Genomic DNA, 14,433 nt, shown 5'->3' on the forward strand with positions numbered 1-14,433 from the left:
AGAATTATGTATCTATTCAGTCTTTGCTATGAAAATTGTACTTCAGGGGCACTAAATAGCTGATGAGCTGAACTTCTTCTTTATAGAAGAATGCTACCTAATACACGCAGAAGGAGTGATAGATTTAGAAAATCACTTGTGATGACTAATTTTATGTGTTGACTTGACCAGGCCGTAGGGTGCTCAGAGACTGGGGCTGAACATTATTTCTGGATGTGTCTGTGAGACACTTTCTGGATGAGATTAACATTTGAATCAGTAGACTGAGTCAAGTAGGTGGCCCTCCCCAATGTGGGGGGGCCTCATCCAATTCATGGAGGGCCTGAATAAAACAAAAAAAGCAGAGGAAGGAAGAATTCATTGCTTCTGCTGCCTGACTACTTGGGCTGGGACACTGGTTTCCTCCTGCCCTCAGATTGGGATTTACACTACCAGCTCCTGTGGGTTTTAGGCCCTTGGGCTCAGATTGAACGACAATGACAGGGCTTTCCGGGGTCTCCAGCTTGCAGATGGTAGATCATGGAACTTCCCAGCCCCCATAATCACATGGACCAATTCCACATAATAAATTCCCTAATTGATTATGTTTCTTTGGAAAACCCTGACTAATACTTCACCATTTTGCAAATCTGAATGAAATAATAGATTTGGCAATGATTATCAATAAACACTAACATTAGATAAAAAGTCGATAGGAAACTTGTTAGTGGAGAGATCAGGCTGACATATCTGAACCCAGCAATCATTCTCAACATCGGAGAAAGCAAGAGAAGCAGGCATTCTCTTCCCGTGATGTGATGCAATAGCCGGCACCACCCATGGATACTGAGCCTGAGCCTAGCCAAGCCTTTAAATCTCACAATCAGCTTACAGGAAATTCAGGGGACATGGGAACAAGTTAACCAACAATACAATGATTCCATCAGGTAAACCCAGAATGGGAGAAACTCTACAACAGGACAAATGACCCAGTTTTTCCAAAAAAATAATTGTGATGTATGAATTTTGGCTCCTGATTGGAACAAACCAACTATTAAGGGACATTTTTTGAGACTACGGGGAAGTTTGAATCCAGACTAGGATGGGATGGTGCTATTAAGGAATTTTTGTTAATTTTATTAGGTAGGATTTTTTTGATTAGATGTGATATTATTGTAGGTATGATAATTTTATTAGGTATGATAAGGCATTGTTGTCATGCTTTTAAGAATTTCTTATATATTACAGATGCATATTGACCTACTGTTGGGTGAAATGATCTGATTCCTAGGGTTTTCTTTAAAATACTCCAGAAAAAAAAAGTGGGAAGATACAAATGAAATAATGGGAAATGTTGGTAATTGTTAAAGCAGAGTGATTGTACATGGGGATTCATTATACCATTCTCTCTACTTTTTCTTGTATGTGCTGGTTATTCTGCTTTTTGCCTCTAGATCTGTTCTCTGTTCTTCTTTGCATTGCTCTGTGCCCTAAGAGGCCAATCTTGATAGATGGAATCCCCCAGACTTCTGTGTTCACCGGTTTCTGGGTGGGTTCAGCCACTTGGGGCCACCATCAGCAAATCAGCAGTGGGAGAAGACAGCAGTCAGGGCATTTATTTCCCCTCTTTTCCTCTCTGCCTCCCTGAGGTCTAATAGCTCTATTCTCCTGTCGTGGTGGCATTAGTGTGCTAGGGCTGCCATAACAAATGACCACAGGCTGGGCGGCTTAAAAGGCAGAAATCTGTTCACTTCTAGCTCTGGAAGCTAGAAGTCTGAGATCAGGGTGTTGGCAGGGTTGGTTTCTTCTGAGGCCTCTCTCCTTGGCTTGCAGGTAGCTGCCTTCTCCTTGTGTCTTCACATGGCCTTCCTCTGTACATCCCTGTGTCCATATTTCCTCTTCTTAGAAGGACACCAGTCGTATAGGATTAGGGCCCATTCGAATGACCTCATTTTAACTTACTACCTCTTTAAAGACCTTCTCTCCAAATACAGTTACATTCTGGGATAGTGGGGTTTAAGACTTCAACACGTGCAATTTAGGGGGGACACAATGCAGCCCATAATAGCAGTGGTCAGCATACTGCTGCTGTAATGAGCCAGACAGTAAATATTTTAGGCTTTGTGGGCAATGCATTCTCTATCACCACTATTTAACTCTGCTATTGAAGCAGAAAGCAACTACAGTCAACATGCAAATGAATGAGCACCGCTGCGTTCTGATAAAGCTTTATTTACAAAAACAGGTGGCAGGCCAGATTTGGCCACAGGCCCTAGTCCACTGGCCCCTGAATCTGATGACAGCTCCCGTTGGTCAGCTCTTTTCTCCCAGGTTCCCTTCTCAATAGTCTCTGCCGCTTCAGGCCAAAGGGTGGTAACAGCTCCCAGTATTGTTAATCCCTGGGTGCCACACTGCCCCCCACCCCGGTTCCATGAACCCTGATCACACTTTCTTTACCCCTTTCATTCAGTTCTCTTCAGCTAAATGCCTTTTGAGTGTGACATTTGTTTCTGATCAGGACACTGTCTGAAATAGCGTATGTCTGAAATTTCCCATAGAAGAATCATGATGAAAGGAAACAAAAGATCTGAAGTAAAATTGATACGCCTTGATTCTTGGCTCTGTAGAACAGGGGCTGGATGGAAAATCTGGCAAGCCTGCAAGGTGAGAACCAAGATGGGGTCCATCTAGGCAGGAAATAAGCCCAGGACCTGGCCAAGCCAAGAGTCGGGCCAGGTTTGACAGTCCACCAGCCACGGGCTTCCCTGGCCGCCACCTGGGGCCAGGCATGGACAGTCACCCTCAGCAGACCCAGTGCAAGGAGACTGAGGCCACCCCCTCCACCTGCTGCCATGCTTGCGACCACAGTCCTTCTCCACACGCCCAAGCACTCTCAGAGAGGAGCGGGCGGGGTGAGAGACTGAGAGGTTTGTTATTTATTTGTCTGTTTTACCAAAGAGGCTAACCATGACTTCTGAAAACTGGCATCGAACTGAGTTGACAGGACTGGACTAGACATTGTTTTGCCCAGCAGCAGGGGCCTGTGAAAAAAAATCCGAGTAGATACGGACAAAGAAACTACATTTTCTCTGTGCCCCCAAGAGAAATGTGGGAAATTTGGGAACTGGCTACAACTGTAATAGGCCTGTCAGCTCAAGCACTAGCTAGAAAAAGGAGACTGAGCGTCTCGGGCTGAGTCCCAGGTGTATCAGATGTAAAGGTGTTCCCGGGTGAACCCGAGAACCTCAGCCGCCAAGCAAAGCTTCGCGGAAAGGTAGAGAGGCGGCTGGCTACCCTCCAGGAGCCAGGCACCAGCCCCGCCTCTTTCCTCTTCTTTATGAATGGCGCTCTCCTCATGTGTTCCTGAGGAAATTGCACAAATTTCCCTGCCTTTGGTGCTGGCTGGCAGTGCAGCTGTGTGTCCCCGTTCACCTGTGTCCGGAGGCCACGGAGGCAGGAAACCAGGAGGATGAGCTCATTGGAAGGGGAAGCCATCCAAGGTGAGCGGCAGGGCCGAAGGGCATCATTTATTTAGGGGAGAATGTGGGCCCCTCCCTTCTGGAGGGGTCTCAATCCTGGATGTGTTCATAAAGGTGTATCGGAAACCCCTCCCTTCACCCAGAACAGTCTGGTGGTGAGGCCGCCAGGGGCCTTGGCTGAGGCTGCTGGAACTGAGCGCCGTGGGCTGGCGGCTTGTAAACAGTGGTTTATTTCTCAGAGTTCTGGAGGCCGGACACCTGAGATGAGGGGGCCAGCGGGGGTCAGGTTCTGGTGAGAGCCCTCTTCTGGGTTTTCAGGTTGGGTTTTCACATGGCAGAGAGGGTGAGAGAGCTCTCGGGGGCCTCTTTGATCAGGGCGCCCATCCCATTCATGATGGCTCCCTGGAAGCCCCACCTGCTAATACCATCACAGGGTGGAGGTGGAGGGATTAGGATTTCAACACAGGGATCTGGGGAGTCACAAACATTCAGTCCGTAACAGAGGAATGCAAAAGAAATTGTTAAAAGCAGCTAAAATTAGTTCACTCCTTCATTCAACCAGGGTGTACTGAGTGCTGACTGGAGCAGGTTGGTGTTTTAGGCACACGGGGTAGAGTGATGAGTAAGATGACAGGGCAGGTGTGAGATAATGCACCGTATGTAGGTACGTGTATATATATACACACACGTACATACATATATACTTTGTATGTATGTGCATGTATATATATCTCTCTATATATACTCATATACCTGTGTGTACAATGCATATATAACATGAGTAAGGACGAGAGCTTTGAAGAAAAATAGAGCACAGTCAGGGGAGAGAGAAGCTCGGGGTCAGTACTCTGTTCTGTGTGGCAGCATCAACGTACCTTTTCTGTAAAGGACCGGACGGTAAATATTTAAGATTTTCTGGGCCATATGGTCCCTGTTGCCGCTACTCTGTCCTGATTACTCCACCCCTTGGGGCTTTGAGGAAATTGCTTAACCCTTGTGGTGCTGCCATTTCTGTGCTATAAAATGGGACTCATAAGAGTGCCTACTTCGGTTGGTTGTTGAAAGATTCCATGAAATAATATCTTTAAAGTTCTCGGCACCAAATAAACATGAAAGGTTGCTTCTTTTATTGCACCTCCCACTCCCCAAGTCTGCATGTGAGTGGGGCTATCAGGTCCCAGCTTCGCTGTCCCTTCTCTGCCTTCCAGTCCTTGGAGTCAGGAGAGACCCAACCCCAGACTGACAGCCTGGTCTGAAGCAGCCCCTTGGAGGAGAAGGCAGACTGACTGCCCAATCCCACCCCACACAGACTCATCTTATTTATGCTCTCACAGCAATCCTTCTGTTTGGTAGAAAAGGAGACTGAGGGTCATGGGTGACGAGAAGTGCTCAGTCTGTCTCCGTGACACTGTTCTGTTTGACACATCATGATGCCTCATGGACACAGAAGGGTTCCAGTTGAAAAAGCACCGGACCCAATGGTTCCGAGATGGCAAAGTAGGGGTCCCTCCTCTGTTGCCATCCCTTCCCTGCCAGCATTTAATCTGCCCCTGAGATTCCCCAGGATTTGCAGGCTCATGCCTCTCCCATGTCCTCGCCTGCAGCATCTATGCAGACCTTTCTCTGGCTTCATCCTGCTTCATCCAAACCCACCCACTCTGTGCTCTGTATCCTTGTGGGCCTCCTAATCTGACTAATACATTTGAACTGATGAATCATAAAAGCTTATTTGACAGTGGGAAGAACTCCCAGGGAACATTTACATTTCAGCTAGGTTTTCATTCACTTGCAAAGGGACAAGTCCCTGCAAGGTTGTCAGCCACCTTGGCAGCCCCTCTGAAGATATTTCACTTTGGTGAGGAAGGGGAGAGGGAAGCTTTGTCCCATTTTGACAGATGAGGAACTGAGGCTCAAAAGGTTTATAAATGTAGCAATGCCCTCCTATTTAGGCTTCGCCAAATTATATGCCACTGAATGCAAGAATATAAATGCTATCACATATATCAAGCATACAGTACAATACATATTGTTTATCTGCCCCTCCCCCTTTCCAATCCACTAGCTTCAAGCTGGAAGAGTATTTAGGTAAAGTAAGGAAGGACAATTGAAGCAGGACACTGATGAGGAGGCGTTCCAACTGGAGATGGAGAAGAAGATGAAAAAGAAGGGTTATTTGCACAGATGTATTACACACTCGCCATATCACAATTTAGAATTTGCCAAACCTAATCCATTTCCCATAAATCCATTTGCTGACATCTAGAACCCCTACTGAGAAATCTATTTCTGATCTCCTTTTGATGACTTATTTAATTCCCAGTGAGCATGGCCCAGTGGCAAGATATTTCCAAGAAAAGGGAGGGGAACCTAATTCTCTTCTTGGTTTAATTTTGTTCTGGAACACTTGCAAAGGCTCAAATCCAAGGGGAGAGAAAAATACGCTCCTACTTCAGGCAGCACAGCAAGGACATAACGAGAGTGAAAATCTCCCTGTAAAAGGAGGCAGGCACAGACGTGCTCACATTAGCACCACTTTACAAACTTATAATATGCTTGAACTTGGAGGGAAATAGGAATTTTCAAGGGCCAAGGGCTGGTGGAACAAAATGAATGTTTCAGTCTCATCCTGTAAATGATGAAGAGGAAGTATACTTTAATAGTACAAGAGAGATGGATGGATGGATGTATGGATAGGTGTATAGTTAAGTAGGTGAGTATGAGGGTGGTGGAGGGGCAAGTGGCTATGTAGATACAAGGATGGGTAGACAGATGGGTGGATATATAAGTGGATGGATGGGTGGGTGGGAAGAAATGGACAGAGGAATAGGATGGTTGGGTGGATAGTTGGATAAATAAGTGGGTGGATGCATGTGTGTGTGTGTGTGTGTGTGTGTGTGTGGTGGGTAGATAGGTAGGTTACTGGATGTGACGACAGTATAGCCAGATAGACAAGTGGATAGGAAGAAATGGATGGATGGATGGAAAGAAGGGTAGGTGAATGGATGAGTGGGTGATGAATGGGAAGATAGGGGAGCTTGGTGGCTAGTTAAATCCTGCTCATGTTTGAGTTTTGTCTCACCTATTTGGTACTCAAATTAGTTCTCATTTTAAAGCACAGAAAAATGTACCTAAAAATCTGGATTTTTGGCCCCTCCTGAAAAATAAGCAGCTCTGGCAAAACTGGGCCTACTTTCCTTCCTGGCAACAACTGAGTGGAGCTGAATCATGGCTGCCTGCTTTTGATGGCTGTGCAGGCTTCAGTCCACCAGAGTCCCCACCACAACGTTAGCTCTGATAACTGCCAACCTCACTCTTTGACATAATCTACCTGCTTGGTAGGCATTTGTTAATTCATCAAAGGACCCTTTAGTAAGCAGGCACATGGTAAGTTTATTATTCAGTGACCCTGCCCTCACGCCCCTGATAACAGGCTCTTCATGTCCCTTCTCATTACTTCCAGTGTTATAATCCAAACCTTACAGGAGGGAGATGGAGGTCCTTGCCTCACTGCGCACCTCTTCAGTGTGGAGATCTAACCTCTTAGCATAACACTGAAAGCACTTCAGCATCCAAATTCCCAGCTACCTATTCAACCATGCACATAAACCAGTCTATCTCCCACTGCAAACTGAAATATCTAAACTGGCTTTCCCCTTAGGCAGGGCATGAGCCAACAGTTCTTTGCCTTTGTTTGAGCCAACAGTTCTATTTCCTTGGCCAAGAATGGCCCACCACGCTTGGTCTGTTTGGTGAACTCATTTTTCAAGGCTCAGCTCCAGTATGGCCTCCTCCTTGAAGCCTTCTCTGACCACCCTCTCCGGACAGAACGAAATGGTCCCTTCTTTCTATCCCCCTCACTTGGACAATTATCCAAACCCAGCCCCATGTGATTGTCTTTCCCAGGAACCACACCACCTAATCTGGATCTCAGGGCCCAGCACAGTTTCTAGCCATAGTTGGTCTCCATATACATTTGCTGCTGAATGTGTCATTAGCTATGCTGCGCTCATCTGATTATTGAGATTATCAAGGAAATGTTTTACCACTGTAGCCACTCAGGCTGTGCACTGCACACCTGCAGGGAGCACTGACGTAAATTAAATAGGAATAGCTCCCCTGGATTGTGCATCCCACAGCAGTGTTGGTGGACCTGCCCCACAGCCCATCCTGGTAGGCAAACCACAAGAACAGAATTACCTCCCCACCCCCACCAAAGTCCATCAGTATGGATTTTTTTACTTTTTAGATATGTAACTTTGGACAAGTTATCTAACCTTTCTGTGGCCTCAGTACCTTCATCTGTGAAAGAGGATAAAGACTCCCTTCTTAATAGGGTAGTGTGAGAATTATATTGAACAGTGAATCATCATCACCTTCATCATCACCACCACCACCACCATCATCATCATCACCACCACCACCATCATTGTCATCTTCACCACCACCACCACCACCATTACTTAGAAGTTCACAATTACTCTGATCCTAGACTACAAAGATTTATTTGACCCACATGTTATACGGCCCCTGGAGATGTGTGTAGGACTGACTTGGATGCTCCCCCTCCTGCTTCAACAGCCCATGGAAGTTCAAAGCCCTCCCTAGGATTTCTCAGATTCCCAGGGTTGAGAGCAGTTATATTCTCAAGACTCTTGCTTCTGTTTGTGCCTACTCTGGTCTGTATCGCTTTGAATCTGATGTGAAACTCAACCCCTTCCTCAACCTACCCATGCGTGCACATGCGCACGCACACACACACACACACACACACACACACTCCTTCTAAGCATTTATGGGTATAGCAGATTTTCCTCAATCAGGGTGAGTTGGAGGGGAGAGATGGAAGAGAGTTTAACTGCAGACTTGTAAAGAACTTCAAATTCAACATTTTTCATGCTTTAAAGTTCCCCAGCCACCATCCCAGGAGAGACCTGTCTCCACCAGTCTTCCCTACGCATTCACATGGTCACGAGCCTCCCACTTTCTCACGGGCACACCTCTCCCTGCTCCTCCCTGAAACAAAGAAACGATTGATCTCCTGACCTCACTCAAAACAGTTTAGCTTTGTCTTCTGTCACCTTGGTTCTCGCCAACACCCATGTTCCTGGAATACTGCTTCCAACTCAAAATAATTTATCCCCCAAGGGGAATTCTGGGGCCAGTTTCTAAGGCACTAAAATTTCCATCTCTGTTACACTTGAGCAGAGCCAGTTTCCCAGGCCTGCAACCATTGCAAATACACAGAGAACGCAGGAGGGACGTGCTTGGGATTTAATACTATTCGATCACTAGCTTGAAATTCTTAATAATTTCATATTTAAATGTGTGTTTTATAAGTAAAGGCCAGTGGGTCTTCACTTTAATGAAGCTTGGAGCCTAAGTTCAAGTATGGTGCCCCCTCAAACCACCTTCCTGCCTTCTTGGGACAGGTCCTCACCTGCCTACTCAATGACCCCTGCCACCTGGCCTCCTCCTCCCCACCATGGCCCCATGACTGATGCTGCCTTTCTCCTGGGGTGTCCAGAAGGCCCACACTTACACTGATCAGCTCTTTTGAAGGTATCACAACTTGGCATGTAAAAGATGTTCTATAAAATTTGTTTGTTTTACATTTCCAGGTCAAAGAGCCTACTGGTCCACAGCCCCGTGTGTGGACCTCTCCAGGCTTCTTGGCTTTCAATTCTCCTGCTTCTGAGTGGCTCCTCTGTTTCAGCCAGGAGCTGATAACATGGTCCTTCCTCCCACTAATACCCCAAGTTGTCTTCTGTCAGTTGGGTGTCACTTCATCCAGAGGCCCTGACTTGAGTCAGGGACGTCTACTACTCTCCTATTAATGCATTCAGTACAGAGCTCCATCTTCTTCCTCAGAATCCTGCTCGTCTGTCATTTGGCTCCAAGCCTTAGTTTCTGACAGCCTCTGAGATGTGTCTACCATCTCTTTTCAACTCTGACTCCAAAGATGGAGTTTACCAAACTACTCTTCATGCCCCACACCTGCCTTCCTTCCCCCCACAACAAAGCTGAAGCCATGCCCTTCCCATCCTCAGTTCAGCCCTTCTTCCTAAGAGTTGGGCCCACAGTTAGTGGTCTGCACGAATGAGGTTGTCCAGGCTAGGGAACCTCTCAACTTCACCCCTTTGTACAAGATGCCGGTTTGTTTGGCCCCGACCCCGTGTTCATGGAAGCATTTCCTCATACCCTACCCCCAACCCAGGTAAGTCTACCCTGGCAGACAAACTTCTAGGAGTCCTCTAGGTCACCTGACTCATCCTTTCCTAGATGTCTTTGGTTGAGGACAGTATTACCTCTGCATCTTTTTCCCTCCACCCAACCTACCTCTTTTTCTCAAACTGTCAGGAGACCAACAGCCTAAGAATTTGTTCAAGGGCTATAGGGCACTTGTCTTGACTCTCCTCCCACAGGCTCTCCACGTAGCACTGAGTGGGGCCCTTTTGAATCAGATAGGGCCAGGGGCATGGAGCCAAGTAAATGAATAGACAACACCCTTGACTTTTAGGAATCCCAATTCTCCAGTGGAGGTCTGTTGCTTTAATCTGTGCTTGATAATTGTCTATGTTGAGTTTGCCATCTTTTCCAACAGAGGGGAGGACTGTACTTACACTACCTTTCCCACAGGTGCCTAGAACAGGGAGGATTACCAAACACAGCCAGCCAACATGTAGGTCTGTGCGTGACCATCACTGCCTAGCCTCTGCTTCTGGTAACTACAGAGATGGCTCTTTTCATCGTGCCCATCTTCCATTTCATGTGAGTCCTGGGGGCTGCCTGCCTGGCTGCTGGTCCACATATGGGATCTAAGACAGACTAGTCAAATAGCCCATCCCCCTAGCCATGGTAATTTCCCAAGTCAGTGGGATATGTGACCCACACAGACCAATCAGGGCCTTCCCTGGGACTTTATATGTGGGCTCTAGGAGAGAGAAGTTCTTTTCTTCCGCTGGAGTTTCCAGCTAGAGCAATGGAAGTCTAGACTTACGTGGTCTGAGAGCAGACCTCCCTCCTCCTCTTCCTCCCTTCTTGCCACTGAAATGTGTGAATGCATCAGGGTAAGCAGAGTTTGGAGCTGGGAGGAGAAAAAGATGGCAGGAAGGATCAGAGAGAGAGGGAGAGCAAGAAGAGCGGAAGGCAGAGGGAGGGCCTCCGGAGCCCAGCCATGCTCGTAACCAGTTCCCCTGCCTCCTCTGATCGAGCCTCAGCTACTCTGGCTCTGCCTGTCTCCTGGCCCCTTTAGCTCCTGAAACCAGGTTTTGAGGTCAAATTCTCCCAGTGAGGGAATCTGACTAGTCCTACCCTTGACCATGCTGGACCCAAGACTGCTGCATAGACTGATGATTAGCATATGGACTGGCTGTCCTTTGACGAGGTGACCAGTCCCCCTATGACCAGGGAGATGGGAGTCACCAGGTGCCACAGGGGGCAGTTTAAAGGAGGTAACCCCCAGAAAGGAGGTGGAGACACAGCAACGTTCTGGAACTGTGGCTATAGACTGCTACCAGCCAAGTAAAAGTTGGATTCTTTAATATTTAGTATTTATTGATTAATGGGTGCGAAGCACTGAGTTGATTGCCTGTAACTAACTCACACAGAGTCCTCAAAGATCAAGGGAGCTAGACATGAGAGGCAAAAGTGATTTCCTAAAAAAATTCAATTTGTTTTGCTCTCTGGGTCTGATTTCCTTTTGGGTTGACCCTGATTTCCTTAAGATCTCCAAATCCCTAGACTTGGCCTGCATCTGCAGCCACCTCTGCAGCCCAGGCCCACATCCTGCCAAGAACAGAGAGCCTGGCTCCGCAGTGAGGTCTCCCCGGGACACATTAACCACTGTCAGGGTGTGAAAGATGATCAGCCACTAGATTAATTCCTCATAAAATACCACTTAGGCCAGAGCAGTTTAGCTAAACATGTGGTCTTAAGAATAATACAGAGCTCCTCTTCTGGCTCCAACAAAGAAGAGAAAGGCAGGGCTGCAGGAGTGTAATTGTGCCGGGACATGTAGGGCTGCTGTCAGGCTGGCTGCCAAGTACCGTGAGGACAACACCATTGCAATGAGAGGGGTGAGGCTTCCTGCCCGCCACTGGACCTTCTCTCCACCTGCCCCCTCTGCAGTTTCCTTTAGCTGAAGTGGCCATCAGTGGGAATCTCGAGGTTTCCACCCTTCTACTCTAGGGACAAAACCCAGCCTCTAATCTCTGAAGACTTGAGTAAAAGATGCCAGGACTGTGGAGTGTTGAGAAATGCTAGGTGAGGTGAAAATGCTTTGTCAGAGGAACAGTAATGATAACACACAGGTCTTTGTTTCAGCACAAAAAGGAGCATGATAGCCACTGCTCTCCCTCAGGTGGCTTCTGCTCTAGCTATGCCGGTTTTCTCAGTATTCTTCAAGCACAGTTGACATGCCCCCACCTCAGGACCTTTGCACTGGCTGTTTCCTTTGCCTAGAACACTTGCCTCCTAGATAACTGCATGGCTTGCTCCTCACTTCCTTTGGGTCTTTACACAAATATTACCTTCTCCGTGACGCTCTTCCTGGTCACTCTATTTCAGCCACTCCAAACTGTTGCTGGTCTCCTTCCTTGCTTTATTTTTTTCCTCCTTATCCCTGATTATTATTTACACTTGATATACTTTACTATTTAACTTGTTTATCTGTTTCCCTTATAAAATTTAAGCTTCGTGAGGTCAAGGATTTTTTTCTATTTCACTCACTGCCGTATCCCCACCAATCACCCTCTTTGTGTAAGATCCCAGTTGTACCGTGCCTGGCACATAGGTGCTCAAAACCTACTTGTTGAACTAATTAATCCATTGGAATGAGCCCAAGTTTAGAATCAGATCTGGGTTCAGATATGTGTTCAGCCAGTTAGAAACATTACTTCTCTCTGGGTCTCAATTTCCTTATCTGTAAATTGGGTATAATATTTATTCTTTAGGGTTCAGAGGAAGGGTCATGAGATAATGCATGTAAAGGACTGAGCACAGTGTCTGGCTCAGAGTAGGAAGAACACAGCCAGCAGTTATCTTGCTCTTGCAAGAATGTAAGTGGTTGTCACTACCCAGAGCGTGAGAACATTTTAAACAGAAACAGAAAGAAAAAGGAAAACCTTCAGATCGCCTGGATTGGGGATCGTGTGCAAAGAGGCATGGGTATGCGAGCCTGAGTGTGTGTGTGCAAGTGCACGGGCACACACACATGTATCCCATTCATATAGAAGTTAGGTTTTATGGGTTTTAATACCCATCACAGCTATTCCAAGCTCTATCTTTGGATGTCTGTGTGTGCAAAAGTATTGTGAACACCACACACATACACACACATGCTCAGCACACACATGCACGCACAAGGGGGTCCCTCTTCCCCACCCCCATCTCCAAGGGAAAGGCTCTGTAGTAGGGGCAGCTACTTTACTGTTCATAGCTTGGAGGACTTAGGAGAGAAATTGCACCATTACAGCCACAATTGCACTCAAGTTCCTTGCTAGGTGTTGTTCCCAGTCCAAGCATGGCTCGCTGTCCCTCCTTCCTGACCCTCTTGACAATCTCAGACCAATCCACCTTCTGAGTCTTCTTGAAGGGACTCATTTTTTCAAGACACAGGACCCCTCTAGTGGTCTGGCTGCAAAGCGGAGTGAGGGCGCTGCCTGTTCCAGCCTCAGGCATCATGGACAGAAGACACACATTGAGCAGGAGAATCATCATGGAGCCAGAGTTCAAAAAGACAAAGACTTCCTGAGGGACTTCCCTACCACAGCAAGGCACCCCAAGGTCTAGAACAAGAGGCAGCTTCAAGGGCAGAGCAGCATCTGATGAGAACAGCTGGTGTGGTTGTACAGCCACAAGCCTCTCCATCCCACCCCATCCTGCCTGCCCTGCCACAGTGAAAATAGCGTCCTGGGAAGTGCACCAACTTCAGAATCAGGCAGACTGGGGATTGGAATCTCAGCTCCAACACTTAGTAGCTGGGAGAACTTCAGCAAATTACTTAGCCTCCCTGAATCACAGTTTCATCATCTGTCAAATGATCTGAACTATAACTCCCATGTAGAGTTTGGTGGGCAGATTTAAATCAGCGCCACCATGTATTGCTGCTCAGGTTGTGCACTGCACAAATCCAGGCATCTGCCACAAGGCTACAAAGTCAACGAGAGCCCTTGGATTGTGCAGGTATGAAATAATGTGTTAAGAACACCTGACACAAGGCCTGGCACCTAGTAAGTGCTGAATAATGGTGACCAAAAAATCATGTTTATTAATCATACTTTTAATTCACACATACAAAAAAACCAAAAACCATGTAGTTTTCAGCTTGCCTAATCATTTCAGAGTAGAAAGTTGTAGCCATGGTAATTTGTGAGGCAACTTCAGTGGTGACGGGGATATGATGTCCTCAGGAAATCTATTTTCATTGTTTCTTAGAGCCCAGAACTCTAGAAGTTGGTCACAGCTCTCTGCTTACTGGATATTTTCTTAGTGAGCAATCAGATTTCTTGCAGTGCCAAGATGTATGTGCTCTTGGAATCATTTGGTCTTAATGAGGTGAGGTTTGATTTAAGTGGAGTGTAATTGCCTTTCCCTATTAAAATAATGTTTTTTTTCCTTAAATTAAAACATAATACATAATGTCCAGTTAAATATGATTGACCTTTAAAAAAGAGCCTCTAGACTCCCAGATCTCCAGCCTCAACTCACAGTCCAGCAGAGATCTGCCACAGTCTCCACTCTGGCAGAGATGGGAGATGTCCTTTCTGGTGAGGTCAACTTGTAGACATGGGCACAGCTAAGACTGGGAGAAGGTGCCTACTAACATGGAATGTACATTCTGAAGGGCTGGGCCCTCAAGCACACTGCCCCCCTACCTGGATCCTGTACAGCTGACTGCCAGATTTAACCCACCCTACTCCAGACAGGAGCCTCAAGTGTTCCAATTAGCCCAGAAAAGTGGCTTTAAAATATGAAC

The 14,433-nt window shown here is 46.8% G+C and overlaps 1 long non-coding RNA gene across 1 annotated transcript in view; it reads left to right on the plus strand.

The window, feature by feature from the left end:
- The first annotated feature begins 3,315 nt into the window (after positions 1-3,315).
- The window catches only part of LOC116282033 (uncharacterized), a 36,916-nt gene continuing 25,798 nt past the window's right edge, over positions 3,316-14,433 (plus strand). The window contains exon 1 of the long non-coding RNA XR_004191482.2: positions 3,316-3,479. This is a non-coding gene — a long non-coding RNA (uncharacterized lncRNA). The remainder of the gene's footprint in view (positions 3,480-14,433) is intronic.

The sequence above is a fragment of the Vicugna pacos genome, chromosome 10, assembly GCF_048564905.1.
Source record: "Vicugna pacos chromosome 10, VicPac4, whole genome shotgun sequence".
Lineage (NCBI taxonomy): Eukaryota > Metazoa > Chordata > Mammalia > Artiodactyla > Camelidae > Vicugna > Vicugna pacos.